This window comes from Vipera berus (assembly GCF_964194415.1).
Source record: "Vipera berus genome assembly, chromosome: 1".
Taxonomy (NCBI): Eukaryota; Metazoa; Chordata; class Lepidosauria; order Squamata; family Viperidae; genus Vipera; species Vipera berus.
The window spans coordinates 220,485,643-220,499,010 of record NC_138202.1 but is presented as its reverse complement, the minus strand read 5'-3'; positions in this window follow the sequence as shown (position 1 = coordinate 220,499,010).

Below are 13,368 nucleotides of genomic sequence, written 5' to 3'. Positions count from 1 at the left end.
CTGCCCACACTGCCAAAAGCACCAAAACCTGGTTCAGTGACCATGGGATTACTGTGCTTGATTGGCCAGCAAACTCGCCTGACCTGAACCCCATAGAGAATCTATGGGGCATTGCCAAGAGAAAGATGAGAGACATGAGACCGAACAATGCAGAAGAGCTGAAGGCCACTATTGAAGCATACTGGTCTTCCATAACACCTCAGCAGTGCCACAGGCTGATAGCTTCCATGCCACGCCGCATTGAGGCAGTAATTGCTGCAAAAGGGGCCCAAACCAAGTACTGAGTACATATGCATGCTTATACTTTTCAGAGGTCCGATATTGTTCTATGTACACTCCTTGTTTTATTGATTGCATGTCATATTCTAATTTTGTGAGATTGTGGATTTGGGGTTCTCATGAGCTGTACGCCATAATCATCACAATTATGACAAATCACGGCTTGAACTATCGTGCTTTGCATGTAATGAGTCTATCTCATATATTAGTTTCCCCTTTTAAGTTGCATTACAGAAATAAATGAACTTTTGCACGATATTCTAATTTTTCGAGTTTTACCTGTAGATAGATAGATAGATAGATAGATAGATAGATAGATAGATAGATAGATAGATAGATAGATAGATAGATAGATAGATAGATAGATAGATAGATAGATAGATAGATAGATAGATAGAGCTGGCAAGTTACCAAACATCCCTTAGCAAGGGATTGTTCCTTGCAACCTCCTCTAGGCAACAGGCCCACTTCCAACCCAAAAGATGTAGGTGAAGCCATCCAGTAACTTTATTTTCTATACATGGGGCTCATAGGCATCATATATATGGAAGTGCTATTACACTTTGACTCTTTCCAGTATGCCATCTTCCCATTTTATTTTATTTTTAAAAAGTTAATCAGCTACAGCAAATGAGGTTCTGCAGGCACTGTGTTATCTAATCCTCCCTGGAAGATATGCTTCAAAAAAATCCATCCTGAATTAGTCTATGTAATAAGATTTCCAAACTGCACTGGACTCTTGCAGATTTACAGATTTCTGTATCTGTAAAAATGTGAATGGGGCTTAGAAGTGTATCCCACAGTAGCAGGGAGAGAGAGGAACACTGACCAGAATATGAAAACATAGTTTGGTTTATTGCATTGAAGCGATCTCTAAAGAAATCTTTGAGCACTAATGCTGCTCCTACAAAGCCATTATGGCTTAACATCATACCATTTTGACTTTAACAAATTTTGATTTCAAAGAGTCTGGCCTTGTGTTCTCTGTGTGAACCATAACAATGTGAAGTGTTGTAAAAAATAGTAGACTCTATCACAATCCCTTAAGAATCTAATTTAATAAATCTTCATCATTTTTAATGCAGAGTCATATTCTGTCTTCTTTAAGAATGTCTATGGAGATTCTCAGTTGTCCAGGTCATGGTTGCCCCAAAGGTGCTTTTTCAAAAGGCAAGTGAAGATGTTTCACTTCTCATCCAAAAAGCTTCTTCGGTTCTGACAGAACTGACAGCAAAATGTCCTCAAGGAAAAACAAAGTCCACTTGCTTTTTGAAAAAGCACATTTGGGATTTCAGAATGTCCTTCTTCCGGTTAGCCCTATGAGGTAGACCCCATCAGAAAACTGACTCCATAGGAAGATTACACCTAGACTTTATTAAGATAGGCTCATGTACCAGAATCTTGCAATACTGCCTGTGTTTTCCATTCCCTCCATTTGATGCCCCAAGGAGTCAGAGGGAACCCTCCTGTGGTTCCTTCTACTGTGTTTCCCCCAAAATAAGACCGGGTCTTTTTTTTGCCTCCAAAAGAGGCACCAGGTCTTATTTATTTGGGGGGGATGTCTTTTATATTCACCTCCGGCGCCGACAGCCCCGCTCATCCTGTCCACTTCTTCTGTAGCCAAAGGAGCAGCTTCATTCTGCAGGTGGGAATGGAGCTCGGGCCTGCATTTTGCAGTCAGAGGCCTTTCCAGAAAGCCTGTGCAGCTAAGTACCAGCTGCAGAGGCACTGCAGAATCAAACTATGGATTGAATCCATAGCTCCGTTCTCAGCTGCAGAGGCCTCTGACTGCAAAATGCAGGCCTGGGGATGCTGCAGAAGTGGGCCAGGGAGGAGAGGCCTGGCTGCAAGATAAGTGGCTGCAGGGTGTGTGGGGCAGCTCCACAGCCCCACCCCTGCCCTAGCTTGATTTTAGTGTGTGTGTGTGTGTGTGTGTGTGTGTGTGTGTGTGTGTGTGCGCGCACACCTCTTGAAAATGCACCTTTGGGACAACCATGACCTGGATGATCTTCACAGACATTTACCAATTTGATATTTATCTCCCTCCTACCTATTGAATGTTTGCATAAACTACTATCATAACCCAGTTCCAACTCTGTATCGATTTTCCATAGCATTGAATTTCATTGGATCAAGGTCTAAATAACCTTTTCCCTAACAGAGTGTGGGGCTCAATGCCTATAGAATGGGAGGTGGTGTGAGGGAGTACAGTGGTGTGAGAAGTGGCAGCTTCTCAGGAGGGAACACATTCCAAGACAGTGGAGGGCGAGAGAAGAGACAACACAGTCCACAGCTGGATCAAGGTCAGAGTAAGTTATTCTCCCAGTGTGTATCCATTAGGGTTAGAGTGGTATAGGTCTGTATATATGGTGTGAGCAAATAAAGAACTGAACTTTGGCTGGATTTTCTATGTCATTCTGGGCCTGACTCAGATAGTTGAGGCAATAAATGGGGAGTGACTATACGATATAAACTATGACCATAATCCTTTATGTATGGTCATAATAGATGTATCTTAGATGTATTTAATTTAATTATTTATTTTCTTGGGTTTGAATCATCTATTGTGAGGCAAGGTTAGAATCATAAACAATGGTGGTTTTTTTAAAAAAAAACCCTCTTTCTTACAAATCTTTTTCACGTCTTTCATATTAGCCCCTTTTCAGGTTTGTCCTTTATTTTTTCCAAGATAATACAGTCACTGTACAAGTGTGGGAAGAAGTGGTTGCTAAAGAAATGAGTTTGCCTCACAGAACTCCTGTCCCCTCCTACCCATAATGGTACTGTTTGATCGGGTATCTTAAGAGCAAAAAGCACATTGTGCAACAGAAATCGGTTTGCGAGAAAGATTGCAATAGTTGTCCAAAGTAAACATTACCAAGAAATCTGCTTAAAAGTTAATAAATTAAAGAGAAGACTGACAAAGGAACATTAAGCATTACAGTGCAATGTTACCAGCTATGCAAAATGGTGGGCTGGGCTGTTGCCACAGAACACTTTATTGATTTTTAAATTACATTGTCTTTTTATTACTTTTCTGCAAATCTGTCACTGTAAGGACTGACACAAAATCTAATCAAAGTGTAAGGAAACCATCCATTTTATCTTGTTATTCAGATAGCCGGCAGCCAATATCAGCAGTCTCTAGTCCTATTTATAAAGTAATCTGATCAAGTGGTAGATTGCATATTGGAAGCAATATGTATCTGAATATAACACCTGTTTAGAGATATAATGAAGACACAAAGTTAAAGAAACAAAACAATTGAAGATTATTTATAGTGTGAAGCCATCTAGCTGAATGAAGGCAGGATGTCAACTCAATCATCTTGTGCCAGTTGAACAAAACATTCCACCAATCAAATGAAATAGCACACAGTTTCTCTGGGTTGGAATTTAAGAAAAATGCAAGAAAAAACTCAGCTCAAAACTAATTCCAGGGGTTTTTTTTACTTCTGCTTCCTTAACTACAATTTGCAGTTCTCTGTGGTAACCTTTCCCATTTCCTTAAACCCATTTCTTTTACTCTCTTCTATTCCTAAAGCATATGCCACCTTATTTCTGGCATCCATGCCAATTTGTCCTACTGTCTGCAGAATACTAAGTGGATTATCTCATCAAAGGCTAATTCTGCAGGATCCATGCTGAGCATGAGGTATTTTTCCCGGTCTGGAGAAACTTGGAACTCTTAGACAGCTAAGCAAGGAGATCAAATCAGTCAATCCTAAAAGAAATCAACCCTGACTGTACTTTGAAAGGACAGATACTGAAGCTGGCTACCCTGTATCCCATCAGTGTGTCTCTCCACATGGTGTAGTATAGTGGCTAAGATATTCCACCAGGACTGGGGTGACTCAAGTTCATCCTCAAGCATGGAAAGCTGGTGAATTACATGGTCACACTCAACCCAATATCCCTCACAGGATTGTTGTTGCATTCACAGGGTAGATATGCCTGCAGGAATAGGCAATAGCAACCAGGGTGGAAGAATTGTCTACAATGAAATGAAGCACAATAGAAAAACAGCACAGTTTGCTTGTGCTTTTGGAGCTGAAAAGCATCACTTTTGATAAGGAGAAGAAAAGTTGAAAAGAGGCACCCCTAGCAATAGACCAGAAGACCGCACAATATCACTAAATTAGAAGGAAATATCCTTCCTTTCTTCCTTCCTTCCTTCCTTTAAAGAAGGAAGGAAGGAAGGAAAGAAGAAAGGAAGGATATTTAAGGATGTTTAAAAAGTAAAATTATTTTTCTTTGTTTACATCCTTCTCCAACCATCTCTGTCTAGTTATAAAAAAGCCACATGGAGACTTAATACACAATCTTCCTTCCTTCCTTCCTTCCTTCCTTCCTTCCCTACCCTACATTTACATAAATTTATATATATTGTTTTGTCATCATACTGAATAAATCAAAGGTATAATTTAAAAAATAAATAACATATATTGATTACATTCTTAAAAGTTCCAGTCTTACCTAAGCACAAGTTGATTCAAGAAATTCTACTCAATCCAGAACCCAATGGGAGTTAAAATCCAATGCTTCTGGAAGGAACCAATTCAGAGAGAGAAGACTTACGTATGTTTTACCACTATATGAAATAATGCAGGCCAAAAATTCCACTGAAGTTTAGAAATGAAATAAATTTGAAGCTACCTACTTTCCCCTCAAGGGACGCGGTGGCTCAGTGGGTTAGGACGCTGAGCTTGTCAATCAGAAGGTCGGCAGTTTGGCGGGTCGAATCCCGAGTGCTGCGTAACAGAGTGAGCGCCTGTTACTCGTCCCAGCTTCTGCCAACCTAGCAGTTCGAAAGCACGTAAAAATGCAAGTAGAAAAATAGGGACCACTACGGTGGGAAGGTAACAGCGTTCCGTGCGCCTTTGGCATCTACTCATGCCAGCCACATGACCACGGAGACGTCCTTGGACAAGCGCTGGCTCTTCGGCTTTGAAACAGAGATGAGCACCGGCCCCTAGAGTCGGAAATGACTAGCACGCATGTGCGGGGGAACCTTTACTTTCCCCTCAGCTCTCAAATGCAGTAAGAATCCTGTAACTCGTTTGCAAAGCAGAAACCCAAATGTACCTGTTAAGTCGTGGGCTCTGGTGAGCAGGAATGATGACACGAGGCTGAGTACAGGAAAACTCATTCTTTTATTCTTGCTGGAACTGTACTGAAGCTTGGGCCGCAAGCAGCCACAATATATAGCCTAGCCCCTAGGTGGCAGCCAATAGGTTTGAACCTATGCTTGCCGCCTGGGGCTGACCAATTGCAGGACCGGAGATGGCCTGTCTGGGTTGCTGGAGAGCCGTTAGCTCCTTCAGCAACGCATGTAGTGTAACACCACAAGCCCAATACATAACACCCCTCCCTTCTTAGATCAGACTATAACACCCTTTAAATAGTCTTAACAACTGTCAAGACTTATTAATCACTCCCAACAACCGTAATGAAATAATAAAAAAAATAATTAATAAATAATATGCTTGCTACCTGGGGCTGACCAATTGCGGGACCAGAGACAGCCTGTCTGGGTTGCTGGAGAGCCGTTAGCTCCTTCAGCAATGCATGTGATGTAACACCACAAGCCCAATACATAACAGTACCCTTCTTGGAATAATTTCTTTAATCTTAGATTAACAGTTCCATAAAGACAAGCAAGCTAATCATAGTTTGGCATTCAGAACTCTACAAATAGTCCTTGACCTATGACCATAGTTGAGTCCAAAATTTCCATTGCTAAGCAAGAAGGTTATTATGTGAGTTGCACCTCATTTTGCAATCTTTTTTGCCCCTGTTCTTAAGCGAATCACTGCAGTTGTTAAGTGAATTATATTCAGTCATTAAGCGAATCTGGCTTCCCCCGTTGACTTTGCTTGTTGGAAGCTGGCTGGGAAGGTTCAAAAAAATGACCACATGACCCTGGGACAGTACAACTGTTATAAATTGGCCAAAGTGCCCAAATTTTTAACATGTGACCACAGGGATGCTGCAACAGTTGTAAGTATGAAAAATGGTCATAAGTTACTTTTTTCAGTGCTACTGTAACTCTGAACTGTCAGTAAGCAAATGGTTGTAAATCAAGGACTTCCTGTACATGAAATATCCAGGGTTGCATCCAACATCAAGTGCTCTTTTTTCTCTGGCTCCCTGTGCATTTCAATGTAGCACACAAATATCCTTTAGAGATACTGGAGGAAATTCCCATCTTTAATATTTAATATAGAAGGGACTATCCTGTTTTTCGTTCTACCTACTGTAAGATGGTAGATGCTTTATGAATACCAGTGACTGAAGAAACTATTGCTGATATACCTAAGGTGAGAATGAAGAAATGCCAGACGGCTGTTCTGCTAAATTTAAATACTCCACAAAGGGTATATTTCCAAAGAATGTTCCTATTTTTTTAATATCAGTTCAAATGTTGAGTCACAAAACAAAATAACGTTCAAGTGGCAGATGACTCAACAATTGTCATTAATATGTCAATTTGGATGCTGAAAGTTGATCTGACATTTGAATCAACATATTGAAAAGAAATGTTGCATGTTATCAACAATCCAAAGTGAACATTTCATTTCCATATGTCAAAACACCTGGTTTTCATTAGAAACATTTGAAGTATTCATTTTTGTATATTGACAAGTCAAATACTTTGGGGCATTTCGTGTTTATGTTTTTGATGCAATATACTTTTGTATCAGGCTGATAAGAAAATCTGAAATGCTTGAAAGTATTTCGACAAGGAAAGCTGATCTTTGTAGTAGTAATAGTAGCAGGAGCAATATCATTATCATTCTTGATTGATCATAGATCTATCCCATTTTCTTCTTTTTGGAGGGATTCTATGCATACAGAACAAATTCTTATTTCCTCAAATTCCTCTTGTTAGAACCAGTACTCCATCTCACAATCAGTTCAGTTCCTTTTCTGAGGCTGGAGAAAGAAGTAATGAAACATCCATGGATGGACAATGCTAAACTACATTTCAGTGTTTGAAATGGCTAGTTGGATCTTTATTCTTTTTTCAGATTAATAAAATTAATCAGTTAAAACATAATCTCAATGGTTATTTCAGTATTTGAGTTTCCCACACATTCCATTTACTAGGTCACTGACCGCAACGGACAACATGATGGAGGAAAAAATCTAACATTACACAAGAAATTATCAAAAAAAGTTAATCCAGAGAACCCTCCTTGCTTGGTTTCTGAATCTTAAAAAGGCCTGATATCAGTGTGAACTCTATCACTCTTCATTTGTTCATATAAAAACAGCCAAGCCAATTTCCAATAATTAATCTCTGTCTCAGTACAGAGATTAAGAAGTCCTGAATGGGCTGCTGTAGTTCCAGATCTTCTAAAAATCTTCTAAACCACAAAGAACTATAGTATCACAAGGAACAATTAAGAAGTTGATTGGCCACTAATTGCAGTTTTTTAACTGATGTATTTGCTCTTTTCAATAGTACAGCATACAGGATGCCTAATTAAAATCTTCTATCTCTTGACTAAAATTTAGGGATAGGAAATGTTATGTTGGAGAACCAATGCTGTATCATGATTCTTAGGGCTACCAATATCTATATACCGGAATTCAAGATGAAATGAATATGATAGTAATCTGTTTCTTAATCCAGATGTGATTATGAAATCTATCTATATTCATAGTCTCAGAACACTTAAATTCATGTATATTCCCACTAAAAGTTTCATCCAAAGATTTCCAGACCTTACATGGAAATATACATTTATAATACTTCAGGAAATTACCTGCCTTATAATTAGACTCTTTTTATAAAAGAGCTTTTAGAAAACAAAACAAAACAATTTCTAATTTTTTGTTTTGCTGGATTTTTTATAAAATGTCAAGTCGGCTTTTATTAAATTAAATACCGCTGAGGCAGAGTGCTTCTTAAAAGCAAAGGAATGTTTGAAATCTACTTACACTATTTGCAAGAATTTACATGCTATTGCCTAACAGGCTTTTGGATTATGCCTGTTCTTAAGGTCAGAAAGTTGAAATCCAAGTTGCTTGCTTTAAACAAGCAGTAGGCAATTCATTTCTTTGCAATGCCCACAATCCCCTGTCCTATCTCAATGGATTAATGTTGTAGTGGGTAATGCTATGGTTCCGGGTTTTTTCTTTGAAAGAGCCTGTTTCCTTATATTCCAGCAATCTGGGGAAACTCCTGTGTAAAGAATGTGTATATGGTTCAAAACAAGGTCCAGAATTTATGTTAGCTCTGTTTGAGGTTGAACCTGTTTATTACTGGTTCATGTATTTTAAATCACAAAGGAGAGTTTTAGTTTGGGTTAGGTTGGGTTGGTTTTGACATTGTGGCTCTGTGGGGTTTCTGAAGAATTTATTTCTCCATGTGCAGGAATTCTTGTCTTCCATATCTGCCAGCTAGCTAAGTTACCCATAAGCAACCCGAATCGGCACTCAAATGTTATGTGTGTGCTGTTTCTGAATTTTGAATTTTATTACTGCTATAGTCTTGCTTCTATATAATTTTGTAACCAATTACTATATTTTTATTGCATCGAACTATTATTATATAATGGGATGGTTCAGGCTGTTAGAGTTGACCTAGAAATACCTTAAATCCGACGCGACCTAAAAACATATCTGTTTAAGCAATCCGGTCTGGTCTGACGGGTTCTGTTTTAATTATTGTTTTAAGATAACTATTTGTGCATTCTGTTATTTATGTTCACTGTTCACCGCCCTGAGTCCTTAGGGAGAAGGGCGGTATACAAATCAAATAAATAAATAAATAAATAAGTAAATTAATTAATTAACTTGCTGCCCAGTAATATACAACCAAGCTTTGCTGTTAGAGGAGCTTTCCAGATCTGTGTTTCATGTTCGTCATTTGACAAAATGAAGAACAAAAAGCTGCTCTGGTCAAAGAGATAAGAAGTTAGAGGACACAGCTCAGTCAAAGCCCCCATGCACTGTATAGAAAATATTCCAGGCTTTGTGCTTGGTGTGGCTTGAAAACTCCTTTCTGAAACACTGCTGCTATTCTTGCCAAGATTGTGGATTGCAACTCTTGTCAGCCCTTTAATCCAGACTAAGATAGCAATGCCACGTATGTCAGGAGTACCTTTATTGTAAAGCCACAGTAACAGGATCTAACAAGTCTGAATGCACTTTCTTCTGCCTCCCCTTTGCCTTCATGTGAACTAAGGAGGTATCTATCTGACACGTTCACTCAACGAATATGTTGACTTGGTTCAAGCCCTCCTTATCTGACCATTGTCTTGGTAGCAGTTCTTCCTCCTGTCCTTCAAGGCCATTCCCTTTACCTTCTACAGCTCTTAACAGTCATAACCAGCAAGACCAATAACCTGAGATGATGGAAATTATAATCCAAACCAATTCCAAAAGGCTGGAAGGACCTACAGTAAAAGGTCTTGATGGAACAAAGGGCTTTTTGTGGATTCTTTTGCCTCCATTCATTCCACTTAATGGAGAAAGCAAGATGGAGACTTTCCACTAGTGGGTCATTGCAGAGTAATGAATTACCCTGCATAATGTAACTTTAAGTGCCATAGCATTTCTCTTCCTGAAATAAAAATGGACACAAACTGCTTTGCTGGTGAGCTTGCAGCCAGCAAAAGCAGGAGAGGTTTTTTTTTTCCACATTGGTAGTGATTAAGTTATATATTGCCCTATAAATTCAGAAAATATGTTTAAGTTTAGCATCTATCATTAATTACTTGCTTTTTAAAAAAATACTCTTGTTGGAAACAATATTTAGGCATTACAGATTATATGTTTAACATAAGAATAAATAAAATAATGATGGGAACATTTTAGAAGTGAGTTGCCTGAAGCAAGAACAGAAAATGATTTACTAGCCATGTATTTTTCACCGGTGATATGTGGCTGAGTGGCCTTGCTAAGTTATTTCCCAAATGCAATCTGCCAGGCAAAAGAATTGGATTTTTAACATTTCTTTTATTTTCATATTTTTTTTTCCTCTTTCAATATAAGGTTTGTTCCTCCACTTCTCCCCACAATTTCTGTTCAGATCAACAAACTCATCATGGGATGATACAGTCCATTCTCAGAAGCTATTCCCGAATGGTGGCATCAATTGACAGAAATATGGATGATAAAGCATAGCTAGCAGAAACCAAAGACTTTATAAATATATCACAAGGTGGTGCAAAGGAAGGGAGCTGAATGCAACCAGATTGTAAATATATCTTCCCATGCCAGAAAAAGAAAAGTCTACCAAAAGAAAAAAACAGGAACAAAATTGGCCAAGTGCCTGCTATCTAGCAGTTTTTTGTTGTTGTTGTTTTGTGAGAGATTACAGTTTCTGTTCCAAAATAATTGAACTGCCTTTAAAAGGGAAAATGGATTTGTATATTGGATAGAACCATGCCAGTTTATGAAGAATATCTTCCTCTATGTTTTTTTCTGACCTAGCAGCACTTACACACACACACACACACACACACACACACACACACACACACACACACACACACACCACCTGCCCAGCCCCTTAATGTTCTCCTCTGTACGGGGCCCTGGCATATCATTGTAATTGGTGATCTTATAAATAACCCAAATGAGACAGAAGAACAGCCTATAAGTAGAGAAGTAAATGAGCAGTTCCTGAAAATCCCAGTGAAATAGAATTGTCAGTGTGCTTTGAAAGGACTGCCAGTGTTGCAAATAAAAAGTAAATGGAATCAAGTGGTATTACCACAAGGATTTGCAGCATGGCATTTCTGGGCACTTAATTGCACACATACATCCTTTGGAGTGGGATGGTGGTGTCACAATTCTTGTCCTACCTGACATTATTTAGGGTGGCTCAGTGGGTTAGGACGCTGAGCTTGTCGATCAGGTGGTTGGCAGTTTGGTGTGTCGAATCCCGAGTGCCACATAGCAGAATGAGCGCCTGTTACTCGTCCCAGCTTCTGCCAACCTAGCAGTTCGAAAGCACGTAAAAATGCAAGTAGAAAAATAGGGACCACTACGGTGGGAAGGTAACAGCGTTCCGTGCGCCTTTGGCATCTAGTCATGCCGGCCACATGACCACGGAGACGTCCTCGGACAAGCACTGGCTCTTCAGCTTTGAAACGGAGATGAGCACAGGCCCCTAGAGTCGGAAACGACTAGCATGCATGTGCGGGGGAACCTTTACCTTTAAGAAATATTCACTTACTTTAAGGAGATACATACTGTACATATATAGTGAGGGGTGGTGGTGGAATGGTAAACATCGAAGAAAAATGACAGCTTTTATCAGTTTTGGTTATATAGGCATGCTTAGAAGCCTTTTTTATGTGATCCTTTTATCCCAGTGTCTTTTCTGAAAAATGTTCAACATTTCCGAGAAAATAATAAAATAAAAATAAATTAGGCTTTTATATGCAACCGGGGGTTAGAGGGTATAGCATAGAACAGGAGCATCCCTTTGTAAATGTATGCAATGCGACCCTCTTGACTATTTTGTAGGTGATTCCAAAAGAGTGTCAATCTGGGGTGTAAAGAAATTTCATGATTATTTATGATTTCTCCTGGGAACTCAAAAAGCTCTGCAATCAAAATTGTTTGCAGTGCAATATTTTTTTAAAAAAAAATTGCAGCATCTACAAGTTTTCCTGCTGCTGCATTTATTTATATCTTCCATGCCTGTGTTATTACTGCTTTTTAATGAGTTCGCCGCTTTGTTCTTGCCCTATTTTGTCCAATTCGTACCTTATATTGAGAAATATCATTAGGAATACTTCCACACAGTCATGATCTCCATTCCTCAATCTCTTTCAAACAGCTTGGATACGAGATGTGATCATCCACACTTCTGTAATCTCAAAACACAGACAGTTTAAGAAGTGCCATGCACGAGTTAATGCAGATCCTGAAGAAGACCAAAATATCTACACTTTCCCTATGAAAAAAGAAAATAAAATACACACCAACCATCCAGATCTTTATTTCATGTACATGAACATTAAGCAAAAAGATTCAAGATGATTTCTACTCGGGGAACTGAATTGTCATTAAAACAATTGCATTCTTGAAACAGCTGATAGGGTCAGAAACAGGAAATGTGGTGAACAAAGTATTCCTACAATAGGAAAACAGACATCCAGAAGGTAGAGTCATAATGGCTTTTATTAGGTTTTCCAAAATGCCAGATCTAAGTCAAAAATGAATTGATTCAATTTTCAAATGCAGTCAGTATTATGGATTCAAAGAGATCTGGAACTTCTTTCAAAGTGGTAGTATCCTCGTGGAAGGAGACTAGGAGTAATTCTAAGACAGAGAAAACTTTGGATATTTCTAGATCCCAGCCATTTCCATTTCTGCCTCCATCAATGTGTCTTTTCCCCCCTCCTATATCACAGTTCTGGTTGGTTGGTTGGTTGGTTGGTTGGTTGGCTGGCTGGCTGACTGACTAGCTGATTGGTTGGTTTGTGATTTGAAAATCTCTTAGAAAAAGAATAAAACAAATAGAATAACAACTTTATTGTCACTTTGAATGTACACTAATCGGCATACATTAAAATGAAATTTCTTTGCATACAGCTCTCAAAGGGTCACCACCTTCAATATACGTAAATATGGCAAAAACAAACAAACAAACAAACAAATAAATACAGAATTATGCATATACCCACATATATTATATGACACAGACAACACACTCTAGTTCGGATTATGTATACATGTGCATGGTTAGAAAAATGAATCTTGCGAGTTTACCAGACGGGTGGCATAGGGAACAAAGCTATTACAGAATCTGGTAGTCCTGCTAGAAATACTTCGAAACCTCCTCCTAGAGAGGAGATAGACTGAGATAGACCATAAAGTGGGTGTGTGGGGTCTCTAACAATGTTTTGAGCTCTAAGCACGTAGCACTGATAAGCAGCATCCTGAATATAAGGGAACGAGCTTCCTATGATCTTCTCAGCTGTCCTTACCATTCTCTGTATGGACTTTCTATCTGAGGCACTGCTGCTACCAAACCAGACAGCGATGCAGTTTGTTAAAATGCTCTCAATCGTGCCTCTGTAAAAAGTGGCCATGGCAGAAGGAGAAAGGTGTACTGTCCTC